Source organism: Passer domesticus, chromosome 4 (genome assembly GCF_036417665.1).
Source record: "Passer domesticus isolate bPasDom1 chromosome 4, bPasDom1.hap1, whole genome shotgun sequence".
Taxonomy (NCBI): Eukaryota; Metazoa; Chordata; class Aves; order Passeriformes; family Passeridae; genus Passer; species Passer domesticus.
Genome location: NC_087477.1, coordinates 15,426,144 through 15,441,832, shown reverse-complemented (window position 1 = coordinate 15,441,832; position 15,689 = coordinate 15,426,144). Strand labels below are relative to the sequence as shown.

General features: G+C 48.1%; 1 long non-coding RNA gene across 24 annotated transcripts in view; it reads right to left on the bottom strand.

Moving 5' to 3' along the window:
• The window catches only part of LOC135298584 (uncharacterized), a 250,881-nt gene that overhangs the window by 79,812 nt on the left and 155,380 nt on the right, over positions 1-15,689 (bottom strand). For 23 of the 24 annotated variants that reach the window (XR_010360570.1, XR_010360573.1, XR_010360586.1 and 20 more), the window contains 2 exons: positions 3,835-3,939; positions 3,643-3,749 (listed from right to left, as the gene is read on the bottom strand). This is a non-coding gene — a long non-coding RNA (uncharacterized LOC135298584). The remainder of the gene's footprint in view (positions 1-3,642; positions 3,750-3,834; positions 3,940-15,689) is intronic. The other variant, XR_010360579.1, reaches the window with a different exon arrangement.

Here is a 15,689-nt window from a genome sequence, read left to right as displayed (position 1 = left end):
TCCCCAAACTGCACCGCCCAAAGAGCCCTGTATCTCCTGTGCCCTCTGAGCCTGTGCCTCCAGGGCTTGGAATGCTGCTTCTAGGAGAAACAAGTTTCCTGGTTTGCCTCTTTCCAAAAGCAGTGACCCAAAACCTCTATCATCAATAACAATAATTAAAAGGTGCTGTAAGAGGGAGTCTATGGTCGGTTGCCACTACAAGAAACAGTCTCATTGGTTTAGTACAGATTTTTAACTTCTCTGTCAGGACATGGTTGCGTGAGGACACGGCTGTTGAAGGCCACTGAGGACTCACGGGATACTCTATGCTTTAGGCTCCCTCAGGACTGTCAGGAAGAAGGGAGGCAAGGAAGAGCTGGTGGGTGCTGTGTAAGTTTTGCCCATGCAGCCAGAGAAGGTATCAGTTTGTCAGTCCTTCAGACAAGAAAAAACATCCTTTCTCTGACCTTTCTCACCAACATACACTTAAAACAGCTTTTCTTAGCTGGGACACAGCAAAGACCCAACAGCCCTAAGCTACTCGATAACTCAGGATGGGCACGGGGGAGAAGTTCCTGTGTCAGACAGCGCCCACGAAGTGGAACTAACCAGTAATCACAGACAGACAGTACCCAGCAGCCTCTCCAATGGAACAAAGGGAGATAGGAACACAGCTCCAACAGCCAGCTTGGGAATGCTCCCAGAGCCAGTTCCTAAAATCACACACAACTGGGAATGCAGATTTGTAATTTAAGTCTACTTTAAAATAAACAGAAAAGCCCTGTCATAGTTTTTATTATACATGTTATGCAACTATTGGATCTACCTCATTTCCCTGACTGCCCCGTCCTGGCAGTCCTAGAGCTCCCAAGGATGTCTCCACAGAGGAGCACTAGGAGTGAGGAAGAAAAAGCCCTTGGGAAGCACCATGGGAAGGAAACTTCCCAGAAGATGGGGCTGTGGGCTTCCCACCCTCTTCACAAGGACCATGAGCTGAGACCAGCAACCACTTAATGTTTTCCAGCTAGAGAATAGCTGGAGCATGCGGCGGGTGCTTGGAATGACAAGCGAGGCCAAGGCCTGCAAACACAAGATGTGGGCCACCAGGTGGAGGCTTTCTAGATCACCTCTAACCTTCTGCAGTCCCTGAAAAAAGCAGCTTCAGGAATCAATATACTAGTATTTTTGCCTCAGAAAAATACTTGCATCCAAGACACTTCTCATCAAACTGTTCTTATTTATCATGACATTTTGGGATGCTTTGAGGTGTGTGTACCCCAAAGAAGGTGGCTATGCTTTTTATTTCACATCTGGCAATTGTCTCTGCTCTCCTTTACCAGCAGCTTTGTGCTATGTTAGATTTTCTCCTAATTACAGTCAGAAGAACAGGTTCAGGTCTCTGAACAGAAACCATCCAGAGTGAGGTAGCAGGACTAAATCCACTCTGCACAGTAAAAGCAAATTAATCTAGGCTGATAAAGTGAGAGCCTTTAGTTGCCAGGAATCCTCTAAAGCCTGCAGAGATTTATTCCTGCACTGCATTTCAAGAACACAGCCAGCCTGGGTCCCCCCCAGCACAACCTTGCTCGCCCCAGCTCAGCTCAGCCCAGCCCAGCCCAACCTCATGGCACACAGGTCCAGATTAGGCTTCTCAGCTAAATGTACATAAAGGGTTTTCTACTTACTGCTAACACTGTACATGCAAATAATAATAAGGAATCTTTAATTAAGACAACCTCTGGTGCATGAATTCCTACATCACCAAAGTAAGACCTGGAGGGCCACCAATCTTGCAAACAAGTGCAGATCCCCAGCCAAGCAACAGAGGAAAGAGTCCAGTGTTCTACGTTACTGCCTGCAGTGTTCTCTTCCAGCTTGTTTTTATTGTACAGTTCTTCTCATACCCAAAGATTTTGCTCACATTCAGAATTGCTCCAGCCACACCTCCTGTGCCCATGCTTGCCACCAGGCACAGCACCAGGCACCCACAGGCTGTACTGGGGTGAGCCAAGGCAGAGCTCGGGGGGCAGCAGCCCCTCCTTGCAGACCCAGCAGATATGTGGAGCCTGGCATTGCCAGGGGATCTGGCAGTGACCAGCACTGCCAAGTGGACACCTGTAGTTCCAGGACCAGGGAAAAAAAAATCATGTTTTATGACTAGGATCTAAAGCAAATTTTATTGGGAGCTTTTATGTTGGTAGCTTTGAGTAGTTTTTATAGAGAGGAGTTCTGAAAACTGCCATAAAATTTTGCCTTGGGGGTTATGATTACATTTGTATCTCTCCCAAACTTAGATAAATAAAGACGACAGTTTTTACTGTAGAAGCTTAAAAGGTTAGAGTGGTATTTGGTCTGTGATGAACCTTTTATAGAGATGATGTTGTAAGAATTTATTCTTAAATATCAATAAAAAAATACAGCTTAACACTTCTTGATAAAGCTATGGTGATTAGAAGAGCTGTCAAAGAGGTGGCAGCACTGCTGGTGGCTTCCTTCCTGCTCAAATCATGCTTTAGTACATTTTAGGTTGCTGGAAACTATTAACTAATTTGCATTCTGTCAAAGGAAAAGTGTACTTTCTAAGGACAATGCTTTGTGGTGTCTCAGTATTTGAGATCAGATTCACCTTACAGCTGACTTTGGGGTTAAGCTGATACACTCCCTTCTAGGAGGGACCTTACTCAGTTCTGTCTCTTTACACTCTTTGCAAAAGGTAAGTAAGACAGGATACCTGATTTAGGCAGTGGAGCAGGTGCCACAGCCCTGCCCTGAGCTCAGCACATTCAGCTCCCAACAGCCCGTGCTCAGGCTGCGCCCCTGCCCCACAGCTGCCCAGCACTGAGGTACCTCCAGCCTTACCTGCACAACTCCCCTGTGTGATTCAGCATCTCAGTAACAGCAGCAGGCTTTTCCCAAGAGGCATTTCCCAAAGTCTCCTCTCCCAGACACCGCACCCACACGGACTATCAGAAGGACTGTCACAAGCCTACAGGGTGTGGGGTCCAAATCCCTCATGTCACAAAGAGGTCCCAGTTCCAGGAACACTGTACACTGGTTGAAACAGGCATTGCAGCTGCTCTCAGGGGAGTGAGGCACACACAGCATTAACATGCTGATTTTCAAACACACAACAGCTTGTATTAAAGTGAACACTTGAACAGTGGAAACAAGGACTGCTGAACTTGCTCTCCCCTCCATCAAGCATAACCATAATTGGGATTTCAAAATTCAACAAAAAGTAGTGATAATCTTATTTGTTTCAGAGAGGATGACTAATTAGTGAGGAGAACTCCCTCAGAGCCTTCAGCAGAGCAGCTCTTGGCTGAGCGCAGCATGGGCACAGGCACCTCCCCACCCAGCCTGGCACCTCCCCAATGTGCTTCACAAGGCAGATTAAACCCCACTCAAAGCCTCTATCAAATCAGGTGGTCTTGAACACACATCTGAATGAAATCTTTGCCCACAAATATGTTAACTGAAACAAACTGGACACCATCAGGAAGAAATCACACACATTGTGACAAGGGCTCACAGTGAACCAGTGCTCGGCATAACTGGCAACAGACACAAAGTAAAATGGAAATCAGCATCCAAAAGGAGACAACAAAGGCACGCGCGCAGAAAAAAAGCTGCTTTACTTATTTTTAAATCCCTCCCTCTTACCTTAAATTCTTCAATCCAACGCTGCTCAAACAGGATCGCTGTCCTGCTCCAGCCATCAGAAGAAAGGTGGATGTCCTTGAACTCACTTGGGATCACAGTGTTTGCATCTGTTTCAGTCAGTGTGTGTGTGTTTCAGCGGAAATCTGTCTTTCAATGTGTTTAATGTGTAAATAAGACTGGAACATCTCCTACCTTAGCCTTCACTTCCTGCTGTGCCTCACGGTTGTCACCTGTCAGGTCCGCTGTGGCTGTGCTGGGTCACCAGAGATCCAGAGGAAACAGCTGGGCCACATGGCACTGCAATGCCAGCAAATGGATAGAGCAGAGTTAGCCAAGTCACAGGAAAATGCTCAAACATTTCATGATGAAAAATCTTTCATTCAACAGCTGCCTGAGCCCCAAAGACACATGCTAAACATGTGCTGAAGCACCTTGGTCAAACAATAAAGATTCCCCAATTCACTTGTATCCACAGAGAACAAGTACCCTGGAAATGCACAGCCACCTGCAAAGCCAGTCACTTCCCAGCAACTAGAGGCTCACCAGCCCCACACAGAGTGAACGGTGAAAACCAAATGTTTGCATCTCAAAGCTCAGAAACTAAAGAAAAACCATTATTACCTGGGAACTTAAAGATACATGTTTTTATTAGGAACCCCACACGTCTTCAGTGTTTCTGGGGAAAGTAAAGAAGCTTAAAGCATAATGTAATTTATTTGTTATGAATTACCTCTTTAGGTCTTGTCCTGCTAAAGTGATTAATACTTCATTGTGTCCATGTAAGGCTTAAAGATGTCACTGACAATGGCACAGAGTTTCATCCCAAGCCAAAATATAAGAAATTAAGGGATGTCTTGGTGTTGCTTTAAAGCAGAGCTGGCTGGCAGGACTTGAGCCTATCCCCGGCTGAGGACTGCTCAGCTCTGCAGGCTGTGTAGTTGCTCAAAGTGCTGCCTGGCCCTTGACACCCTCCCCCAGACTCCCATCTTCCTGCAGGCTGATCATCAGCTATTCCAGTAACTCCTGCAGGCACTCCAGGAGCACATTTCACATCCCCTGCCAGGCTCCGAGGACTGCAGCAGGTGGATATTGCCCACGGGTGAACAGGGTTTCAGAGGCAGCGGAACGTCGCCAGCAGCTGGAGGCTGAAGGCAACAAGCCCGATCAAAGTAGCTGCTGTTACCTGAGGCCATCCCAGAGCTGCGCCTCCGGAGAGATGCTGTGTGTTTGCCGTGCTCACAGCATTCCTTGGGATGCTGGGGACTGTCTGTGTGTGGGGCTTGGGGGCTGCCCCACCACCTGGGTCCCTGGCTCTCTGGGCTGGAAACTGGGAGCCAAGGCAGCACAGGAGGGAGGGATGCAGTCCGCACCACCCCGGTGCACAGGGGAAGGGGAGGCACTACCATCATCCTGCTGGGGACGTGCCCAGAAAAAGAGAACTGAGAAATGCCAAACAGAACAAGGCAGCCAAAACAGGAAGCCTCCAGAACACCTTCACCCAGTTTTGCATTCTTTTTAATAAAAATGTTCTGCTTGCCCCAGGCTTTACAGTACGTGTGTTGCACTGGTGGGCAGCACCCTAAGCTCAGCCCTCAGATGGGATGAGCAGAGACTCCACACGAGACAAGGCTACAGTCCCAGCATCACTCTGTACAACTCCATTCCAGAGCCCCAGTTCAGGGATGTGCAGGCTCAGGACACCAGCAGAGGCATTTGGATACCACACGCCTTGTTTATCACAATTCTGGCAGAAGTGCTTGTGCTCCACATGGGGAGGAGACTGAGGAATGTCTTGGAGGAGGTGGGGGGCAGTTCAGGGAGTCCCCAAGCCCCTTTGCTCCTTTACCACTATCCCTGTCTCATTGCAGTTATTTTCCTGCTCATGGTCACACACACAAAGCATAAGCAGGGGTTAGCACAGGGCCTCTTTACCCCACAGGCCATGCGCACAGGATGAGGATAGCTTCAGGGAGGAATTTTTGCCAGCATATATCTTTTTGCTGTTGTTACAGGTTGGCATCTCCACAGAGCAGTGAGAGAGAGCCAAGTTTATTACTAACCAAGTTTATAATTTACAACCTGCACAACTGAAGGCTGAAAACACAGCAATTTTGCAGGGTAATTCTGGGAAGTAACCATCCTGCAGCACCAATTATTAAAACCACTTGCACACAATAAAGCTATAAAGATTAAAAATATAGCACACTTGTCATTAACTATGGATGAAGTAATGTAATATGTATTATAGAGCAGCGCAGGGCCAGCCGCGCACTACAGCACAGCCCTGCCGAGGAGCCCAAACCCCAGTCCCAGACCAGCACGCGTTTTGTCAGAGCCCAGGAACAAGTTTGTCATGCAAAATAAACACAGATGTTCCAGCAGCAACTGCAGCTACCAGGCAGGGCCAGGCAAAGCAAGGGCTTTGGGAAGTAGGGCTCTGGGTGCTCTGCTGCTGCTCCGCACACACCACAGCATCCCTGAGCTGTGCGTCACGCAGAGAGCACATCCTGCTCTGGGGCCTCATCTGCTCTGCTCTTCCCTCTATTTGTCCCTGGATATTCTGTCCTGCAACACACTCAAATTGGCTCAGCATACTCTTGGGCCTGGCACACTTTGGTGACACAGGCGCCTCCATGTGTGCCTCAACATTTCCAAAAGGCCTCGATTTATCAGCACCTCCAGCACGACTCGGTGGTGTCACTGCAACTGTTTCCTTTCTCCCCTTACTCCGTCCCCCACAGAAACAAGTAATTTTCTCTCCTTTCACACACAGGAACATGCCTCAGTTCTTCTCTAAGTACAGCATGCAGGTTGCTAGAACGTTCACACACACCTGCACAAGAACATGCATACACACTATGGCACCTCTCAGCTTTACACCTGTTTTACTATTTTCCTAGAGAAAAATACAGTTAATATTTCCTGGCAGAGAAAATATTTATGTTGGCTAGATCAAAGATCAACTGAAGCCATAGCGGGGGAAAAAAGAAAAAAGGGGTGATTCTACTAGAGGACGAACAAGATGATTCCCCTCCACAGACCCACACAGGGGAAATAAAATACCAACCACAGAGATGACTCCCCTAAACCAAGCAACAGCTGGAATTTCCAGCATATTCAGTTGTTAATTTGACTGGAAATTTGCATGAAATCAGCCACAGATGAGGCAAGAAGAAACACAGAAAAGGTCACTGAGTAACTTCAAAATCATAACTGGGTGTGTGACACTCAGAACACTCGTGAAGATTTATTCTAAATATACCGAAAGGTTACATTTATGAAGTAAATTACTGACAGAGCATTCTTCTCCCAGCCCCACTCCAAGCCATGAGCCTGAGACACTGGATAATGCATTTCCAGTACCTCTGAGCTGGGCACAGATAATCCATTCCCAGAATCTCTGAGCAAGGCCGCCTGGTTCTTTGGCACTGCAGACCTGGTTGGGTGTCATTAAGTGCTGTGCTTGTCCCTGAGCACTGCAGGAAAGGACATTTGTTGGTGTGAGGCAGAGGCAGGGCACAGTTCAAATCTGCCCCAGCTTCACACAACCTGTGTGCACGTGGCATTGCAGCCCACGTGGGGTGGGAGGAAGGGTGCACAGCAGGGGAAAATGCTCACAGCAAGTGTGAAAGCAGCACCAACGCAGAAAGCAGGCACCAGCATGGCTGGGGCTTTTGTCACACTGATCTAAGATGGTCTTTGTGATGTTCTGGCCTTTGTGGCCAGGAGAATCCCACATAGGACTGGGCTTGGCAGAGCTGTGACACACAGGTGCCTGAGTTAAGCACAGACTCAGGGCTGCCTGTGGCCTCTCCTCTCGCATCACTAAGGCCCTGTCATCCAAACCCTCCCATGCCCAAATACCCATAACTTCCAACCAAAACCACATTCCAACCAAAACCACGTCCTGGCTACGCCCTGCATGTGCCGGCACAGGCACTACACTCCAGCAGGCTGGATTCTCAGCTGAGGCATCCCTCAGTTAATCAACTCACCTTTGTCAAGCAGTTTTACAGCAGCTGCCAATGTGGTTTCTTGGTTTTGTTATAATCCTACAGATGTGTGCCCTGGACTGGCTCCTGCTGGTCCCTGTAGCTCTGCAGTGGCCCCTGAAAGGGGAAAAGGCCAGAGCCAGGTCCCTGGCCATGTCTGTGGGGAGCACCTGTGTGACCCATGAGAGGCCACATGGGAGGACGCCGCCTCGCCTGCTCCTGGGGAAAGCCAGCCAGAATCCAAACAATTGATCCTGATTCCAGGAGCCACAAGATTGCTTCCATTTTCTCTTTGCAGAGAAATCTGCAACAAGCAGCTTGGTTTTGAGCCAGAGCCATACATATGGATGAAATGGGGTCACCTCTCATTCCCAGGAATTCAACAGTTATACCCAGATGTTTCAGCTGGACTGATCCCAGCATGTGCTGTACTGGTGAGGGTGGAACTGGATCTCTTAAACCATAGAAGAAACAGAAAGGGTAAAAGAAAAAAAAAAAAATCCCAACCAAACAACCAACCAACCAACCAAAAAAACAAAAAAATGGGGCTGGAAGAGTATTTCTGGTCTTATTTCTGGTCTTTTCTGGCACTGTCAAGCACAGAAATCTGGAACCCACAGTGTTAACGAGTGTAAGCTGCTTCGACAAGGGAATATATACTGTTAAATCTTGGGAGTTATTTAAAATGCCAGTGAGTATAATAGCAGTGCTCTGAAATAACCATTTCATCTGCCTACATTACTCTAAAATTAATGAATAATGAAGCGATGCCCTTCACATTCTCTTCCCTTTCCATTCCAAGATATATTGATCAGATGACATTTATTTAAGTTTGGGATAATGTATTAATTTCAAGATAATTATTCAATATACTTTTGTCACTGTTGATATGCTTCAATGTCATACAGGGGCCAGGGGATGAATAAACTGTTATCTGACATTGCTGGACAGGGTGCTAGGAATAAATGCAATCTTTCTCCTTGAGAATCACTGCCTTAATTTTCCCTTTTCTTTTCCCCCCTCGGTGGGGAGGAAAGGCGTTCTGATGGAGCGGAGCCAGGCAAGATGGATATGGGGGGGTGATGGAGGGAGAGGGAGCACTGTGGGCTGAACTGCTCTTTCCTTGTCACCAGGGTCAGCCTGATGCTCAGCAGAGCTGACAGAGCCCATCCTTAGTGGATGCCACTGCAATATTAACACTCATTTGGAACAGATGTGGCTAAAAGCATGAAACATTGAACAAACAGCTGCCACGGATCCAGTGCCATTGCAGAAGCACTCATGGTCCATTGATGCTGCGTTCCCGGGCCGGCAGGGCAGCCCTGCTCCCCTCAGCACTGCGGCTCCTGTGGGCCACCTGGCCCTGCCCTCCTCCCACATGCCAGGAGCACTTGCCTCTGGATTTATTCTCACACAGAAATGGTAACTTTTTTCCTTTTTTAATCTCCAGTCTTTATATGCCCCTCCACATATCATGCATGAGACAAGCAGCCAAAGGGGACAGTAAAACCTCAAATGTCCCAGCTCAGCTTGGGAGCATTCCCCTGTAAATCTGCTGCCTGCACAGCCTGATTTCAGGAGGGGACAGAGAGCCCAGGTCTCAGCCCAGGGGCACGGAGCACAGAAACAATGTGAAACCTGCCTGCACAGACATCTGCAGAGAAAAGGAAACACAGCAAGCCAGGCTGTTGCCATGGATTTCAGCTGAACGCTAACATTTGACCCAGCCAGACCATCAGCACATTCCCGGAGCCCAAAGCTGAGCACAGCAGGGATGGAGCTGTCGGTCAGCCCAACAGCATCTTGTGACACCAGCCTGGGGACTGAGTTGGACACACAGCTGGAGCTCACCAACCACAAGAGGGACAGGGGACAACACAGAGCTAGAGCCCACCAGCCAGGGATCCATCAGGCTGCTCTGGCTCTTGGGCAGCTCTGCACATATCCACCATTTTGGCACCTGAGGGATTTCTAAACCATTCCCTTTAAGGCAGCAACTCTTTGCCTGTTAGTGACCTAAGCTCTCCTACCAAAATGATGTCAGGTAGTAAAAGGAAGTAGAATCTGCTGATGTAAACACTATTGATTGATTATTAATAACCATAAAACACCATTAACCAGAAGTCCTCTTTGAATAGGAAAAGGATTATACGGTTCTGCTCTGTTTAAAAACTAACTCCTAAACAGGGTCAACAGCACAGGGCACAGAAAGAGCAAGAGATGTGGGCATATCTGTACCTTTAGTACTATTACAGATAGAATGCCCCACCAAGAGGGCAGATTACACCAGGATGTGGAGAGCCAGGACCCCAAACACTGTCACCTCTTCATTCCATACCCTCCACTTGGATGTGGGTCACCAGCACACCAACTGAGCCCTTACTGAATGGCATACGGTGCGTACGTACAAAGGACACTTCTAGTACCTGCAGATCTCCAACAGCTCACCTGAGATACTTTGGCCATTGTAACTATTTTACAGCTAATCCTGCTCTATTTCACCCCAGCAGCAGGATCTTCTATCCAGGTTTTCCAAAAGCACAGCAGGCCCTGGGACTTGTGAGACTACGGCCACAGGTTCAGGACACAGGACTCAGGTTCCTGATGCCATGCAACCTCTTCCACCAGCAGAGAAACTCACCCCTGGCTCTGCAGTCTGTGCTGCTACCAGCTGCCAGCGACTCCCAGCTTCCCCTCTTGCTTGTTGCAGTTTTCCAAAGGCCCCTTCAGCTAGCTGAACTACATTTAATTTGAATGGTCCTTTAACACCTGCAGTTGTCTAAGCCACAACGGTAACAGAAAGCCCAATCCAACTCAGGGAAGGAAGGACCAATACTCAGGAAAATCCTGTGTTCTCAGGTATCCTGAGAGCACTGTGGCACAGAGGTTACACGGACACATCAAAGAGCATCTCCTCCCTCAGCACCAGCCACAGGTACTACAGCAGCATAATGAAGTGCCACTGCCATCATTAGTGACATGACTGACTGCCCTCCATTAATGAACCTGATGGTCAGGCCTGCCCTCTGCTCCTGTCCTTCCACCTCTCAAGTGTGTTCCTGATCCTTGGACTCCAGGAGGCTCAGTCCATAAATCACACTGCCAGCAGCTCCTCCTCAAAGGGAGCAAATCCCATGCTCAACTTCCCTTTGGAAGAGATGCTCAGAAATTATTTTGGGAGATACCTGCAAAATGCCTATGTGACTTAGGCAGCCAGTGAGAGGTGTATTTTCAATTCACAAAAAGCTTTGCACATGTCACTATGGATATATATGGCTAATTAACAATGTATTGGGACAGCCACAGGAACACACAATTCCTAAACCATTCTGAAGAAAATGCCAGGAAGTTTACATTCAATTTATGCTGAATTTCAGCAGGAAACAGAAAGCTGCTCCTTAAAGACTCCTGCAGATGCTACTGGGCTTGTTTCCGGTTTCCAGGACCCCAGCAACATTCCACAAAGGCAGGAGCCCAAGCCAGCCCTATGCCATCCTCCATGTCTGCCCTCCCCATCAAGGTCACATGAATTCCATGCCTCCTGGCCTAAGGCTGTGGAAGTGAAACCCAGCACTGGTCTGTCCTGCGCAGCAACAGAGACACTCTGGAGCATGACAGTTTGGTTCAGTGATGGATGCCCACCTTCTGGCAACAAGTTCTCTACTACAGCTCTCCTTTCTTCTCTTCAAATCCCATAGGGAACTTGTGCCAACTTTTTCACTTGGCGCCGGGTAAACAGGTAGATTCTCCCACACATTCCTTTACAGTGACAAAACAATGGAAATGCCACACAAGGACAGCAAAAGCCCACAAGCCTGCACTCAAGAACATGGCTTTCACGTTTACTTCTTCCAAAGGTTTATCTTAATCCTCCTGAATGAAGCAAAGAAGAGCTGCACGATAAGGCAGGTTATTCTGATTGCATCTGACTTGCTCTTTTGCTCCTCAAGAGACTCAGATCCCTTGGCCAGCAGGACTTGTAGCTGCAGAGAATCACCTTGCCACGTGCAGCCCAGTGCTCAGAGCTGCCATGGGCAGTATAGTGCCAGTGACCGAAGCAGAGCAGTGGTAACTCCTAATCGAACCAGCCCCTCCCCTCCCAACACTGCTCCCTGCAATCCCAGCAGCAGCCTCCTGCACTCGCCCTGCCTCAGCAACCCCAACACTTACTAAAAATGCGGACCCAAGGCCATGGATAAAGAGCAGAAATCCCCAGAAGGGTACACAGAAACTCGTCAGGAGTTTGCCAGCTCCTGCACTCACTGGCAGGCACAGAAGCGGCTGCACTTCCATTGTGAACTGAGGCTACATCAGAGAATCCCCCAGAAAAAGGTCAGTGACTAATCCACCGAGCTGTGGCACAGTGTATCACTCACTCTGCCTTGGAATGACACATGGAGACAAAGGGGAAAAAGAGACAGAAAATCTATCCTGGTAGAAATAACACCTCTGGCTACTGGCTACGAAAAGTGCATTTCTGAAAGCCTCAAATCATTCACAAATGATTGAGATAAGCAGGGGACGCAGCGAAATCTGAGCCACTGCGAGGGTGAAACAGACAGGTGAGAGAAAAGCACCACATATCTATACTCAGTCACTGGCAGCTTCACAGCGATGTCCAACTCCTATAATGGCCAATTCCTTCAATGGGAAATGCTGACCAGGATGGAAAACATGGACAAAGAGTGAGGGCACAAATGTTAACACGTCATCAACCCTGCAGATGCTGTTGGGACTCCCAGCCTGTCCAGCCCCCGTATCTGCTGACCAGAACCTGAGTAAGCACCCTGCTTTGCCTATCTGCAGGAAGTCCATCTGGCATTTTCTGCTCAGGAAGTGACACTGGAAATCCTAGATGAGCTCCATGTTGCCGCTGCAGAGCACACAACCCAGCTCATGGCCTTGGGGCAGCCTGACCAATTGGTGGGCACGCTTGGCTACTCTAGCCTTCATCAGGAGCTCATTCTATTCTATTCTACCCTATCCTAGAATCAAGTCCTGCATGCTTTGAACACGTTTCAGACCAAACACAAATATTCAAGCCAGAGCAATTTGCCTCTCTCTACTGTAACCAGGCTCCCTGGCAGAACTGCTGTGGCACCCTGGGCTTCACTTGCCCTATGAGTTCAAAGGCTGCAGTAACAACTGATGCCTATTCCACAGCAGCATATTCCACACACACGGCAAGCAAATGAGGGAATATTTAACTAGTGCTCCTCCTCTGCCTCACAATTGGATGTGTCAGTTATTAAATTGTGTGTGTTTTCCAGCTCTGCAGCTCCTTTCTGAAAGTCCATCACACAGTCCCCATTTCCACAGCAAATTGCTTCATAAATGGGAAGTTAAAGGATAACGTTACATTTCCCATTGCAATTAGGCAGAGCTCCTGACAGACAGGGCTAATGTGTTCCACATACAGGTTGTTACTTACTAGTGAGGAAGCTGGCAAGGTCTGTGCTTTCACAAGCCATTGGATACCAATAAACCTGGGGCCAAGTGCTGGAGGCCCTATTGTGTCCCTGTTTCTCCCACACACCCAGCGAGGGACTCCTCTAAAGGGACTCTGCAGGGCAGCAAATCCCCATCCAAGCCCCCACCAAAGCCTCACAGCCTTGCTCACAATTCACCAGGAGGAGGGAAAGTACCCGAGTCCTGCACACGCTGACAGGTAAGTTTCTAGGTGAGCTAGCCCTGATTAGATCTGACTGAGGTCCAACTTCATTTCTCAATCAGGCTGTGATCTTTATTTACCTGGATGCTCTGCTGCTGCTGTCAGGTGGAATAACTCTGCACTGGGCTTCTCTAAGTCACCAGCAGAGGAATAATTGAAGAGGAGGTTTGCAGGGACCTGATGGAGCAGTCACGATGCATAGCTCCATCCCCTGGCTTTACCTCCATGCATCCTAAAGCAGCCTTTAGCCAGTGTCTATGGACAGATAGAGGGGTGAAGGAGGTTTCAGATTTAACAGCACCACACCAGCTTTTGGGGGCCAACAGGAACTACCAACTCATGTACAGACTCAGGAGGTGCTCATGCACCTCCCGCTCCTGTCACAAGCAAGGATGATGTGGGACTCATCCAGCACAGGAGGCTGCCACCAAAGGAAGGGGAACAGCCACCTCCTCTTCTTTTGGGATGGCAAATCTCCCCAGCCACGGGGTGCTCCAGCAGTGTTTACACCCGGCACAGCTCAGGCACTTGGGACATTAAGGACATTACTCAGTCCATCAGGCACTGCTACAGCAATAATGTGTGCAAAAGAGTGAGTCAGAGGAGTACAGGCAACATGTGCTCCACACTACCTGTCGGCTTCTACTGGAGATAGGATCACAAAATACATAAGTCCTCTGCAGGACAAAAAGCAACCAAAATTATTTTTGTGGAGGATAGAGGCAGAGAAGGAACTGAAATGCTAATACCTAAAATTTAAGGACCATTCTTTTCCTTCCAGCCATTTTTATAGATCAGATCCCTTCCCAGCCCTATCAGCCTGCACTTAGTTTGTGAAATAAAGGGAAATCTCACAAGTTAATGTGCTGATTTAATTATGATTAGTTATTGCTACTGTTCAGAATAAGCAAAGTGTGGTAAGAGTTGAAGTGCTGCCTGAGCCCAGGTGAAGTCAAAGCAACAAACAAGAGATTAGGCGCTTGCCAAATTAATCTGTGCAGGTTGCAGGGATGAATTAAATGATCCTCAGCATGGAGGAAGCAGAACTCAGGATACAGAGGTTAGGCTTTCTTTTGCATTTTTAATGCCCCCATTAAAAAACAAAGTTACTATGCCCTATGGAAAGACAATCTGGCTGCCTGTGGGTGTGTGACAAGTCTGTCCTGCACAGAAAGGTGCACAGCCCTCTGGAAAAGGGGCCTTTTCTGGTGAGCCAGGCATGGGGAGCAGGAGCAGTGCCAGGCAGGCACATCTGTGTGGGACACATAATCAGCTGGGTGCTCTAGTGTGTGACTCCTCATAGAATCCAGTGCTGGAACAGCTCACACTGCTCCCACCTCCACCCATCTCTTCTGCATCTCATTGGCATTTGAGAACATTAATTGACTCATTATTTAAATTCCTGTTCAAGGGAGGAAGCTGATTAAGGCAGGCAGATGCAGGATCTCCAGACGGCGTTGTTGTCCCGGCAGTTTACCCGAGTTATTACAATGCTTAGGAAGTAATAGGCAGGAGAACAGGGAATGAGGCCTGGGAAGGGGGGTCCTCACAGGATGGGCTTTAACCCACAGTGACACAGCCCCAGCCCTGCCAGGCTCCAGCTCAACAGCCCAGACACCTCAAACCCAACCCAGCAGCAAGGGCTGGTTCAAGACAACCCCTCTGCCTGCATAACAGCTTTGCACAGCCAGAGAGAAAAGAGAAGCCCCTCCCTGCCCGGCTCTGGTGTAGTGTTCTTGACTGTACTGAAAGCCCCACTGCTGGTCCCTTCACTTTCAGATGCACAAACATCAACCTGAAGCAGGAAAATATCCCTCATGGAAGTCTATTAGGAGCGACAAAGCAGACAATAATGGCTCTTTCAGTGCTGTTATGATCTGTCACATAAGAACACAATTAATGACTTGTTAAAAGGCAGATTACGTAAATATATACTAAGGTTACGTAAATATATACTAAGGTCCTTCTAAAAATGCAGATTATTGACCCACTGGAATGGAACGGCTCCTCTGAATCTGTTCAGAAACAGACATGAACACTTGGAAGTGTCCCCATTACCAACCCCAAAGTCCTGCAGCTTCTCCCACAGTGACTTCTGCAATCCCTGTAAATGTACCTGTGTGGAGAGCAGATACTTCTGGAGTCTGCTTGCTTAGGAAAATGCTCTTCCACAACTTACAAGGAGAACAGGCCAATTCTATCAAAAGGTGGCATAAAAAGAAAAAAAAAAAAAAAAGAAAAAAAAAAAAAAAAAAAAAAAAAAAAAAAGACAAGCTAACAATTGCTCTCAAATCCAGACTGCACGTGGAGCCATTTCAGAACCTGATGGGTGCACTGAATTTCCATGGAAACTCAACCACCCAAAATGTACAATACTTGTGAAG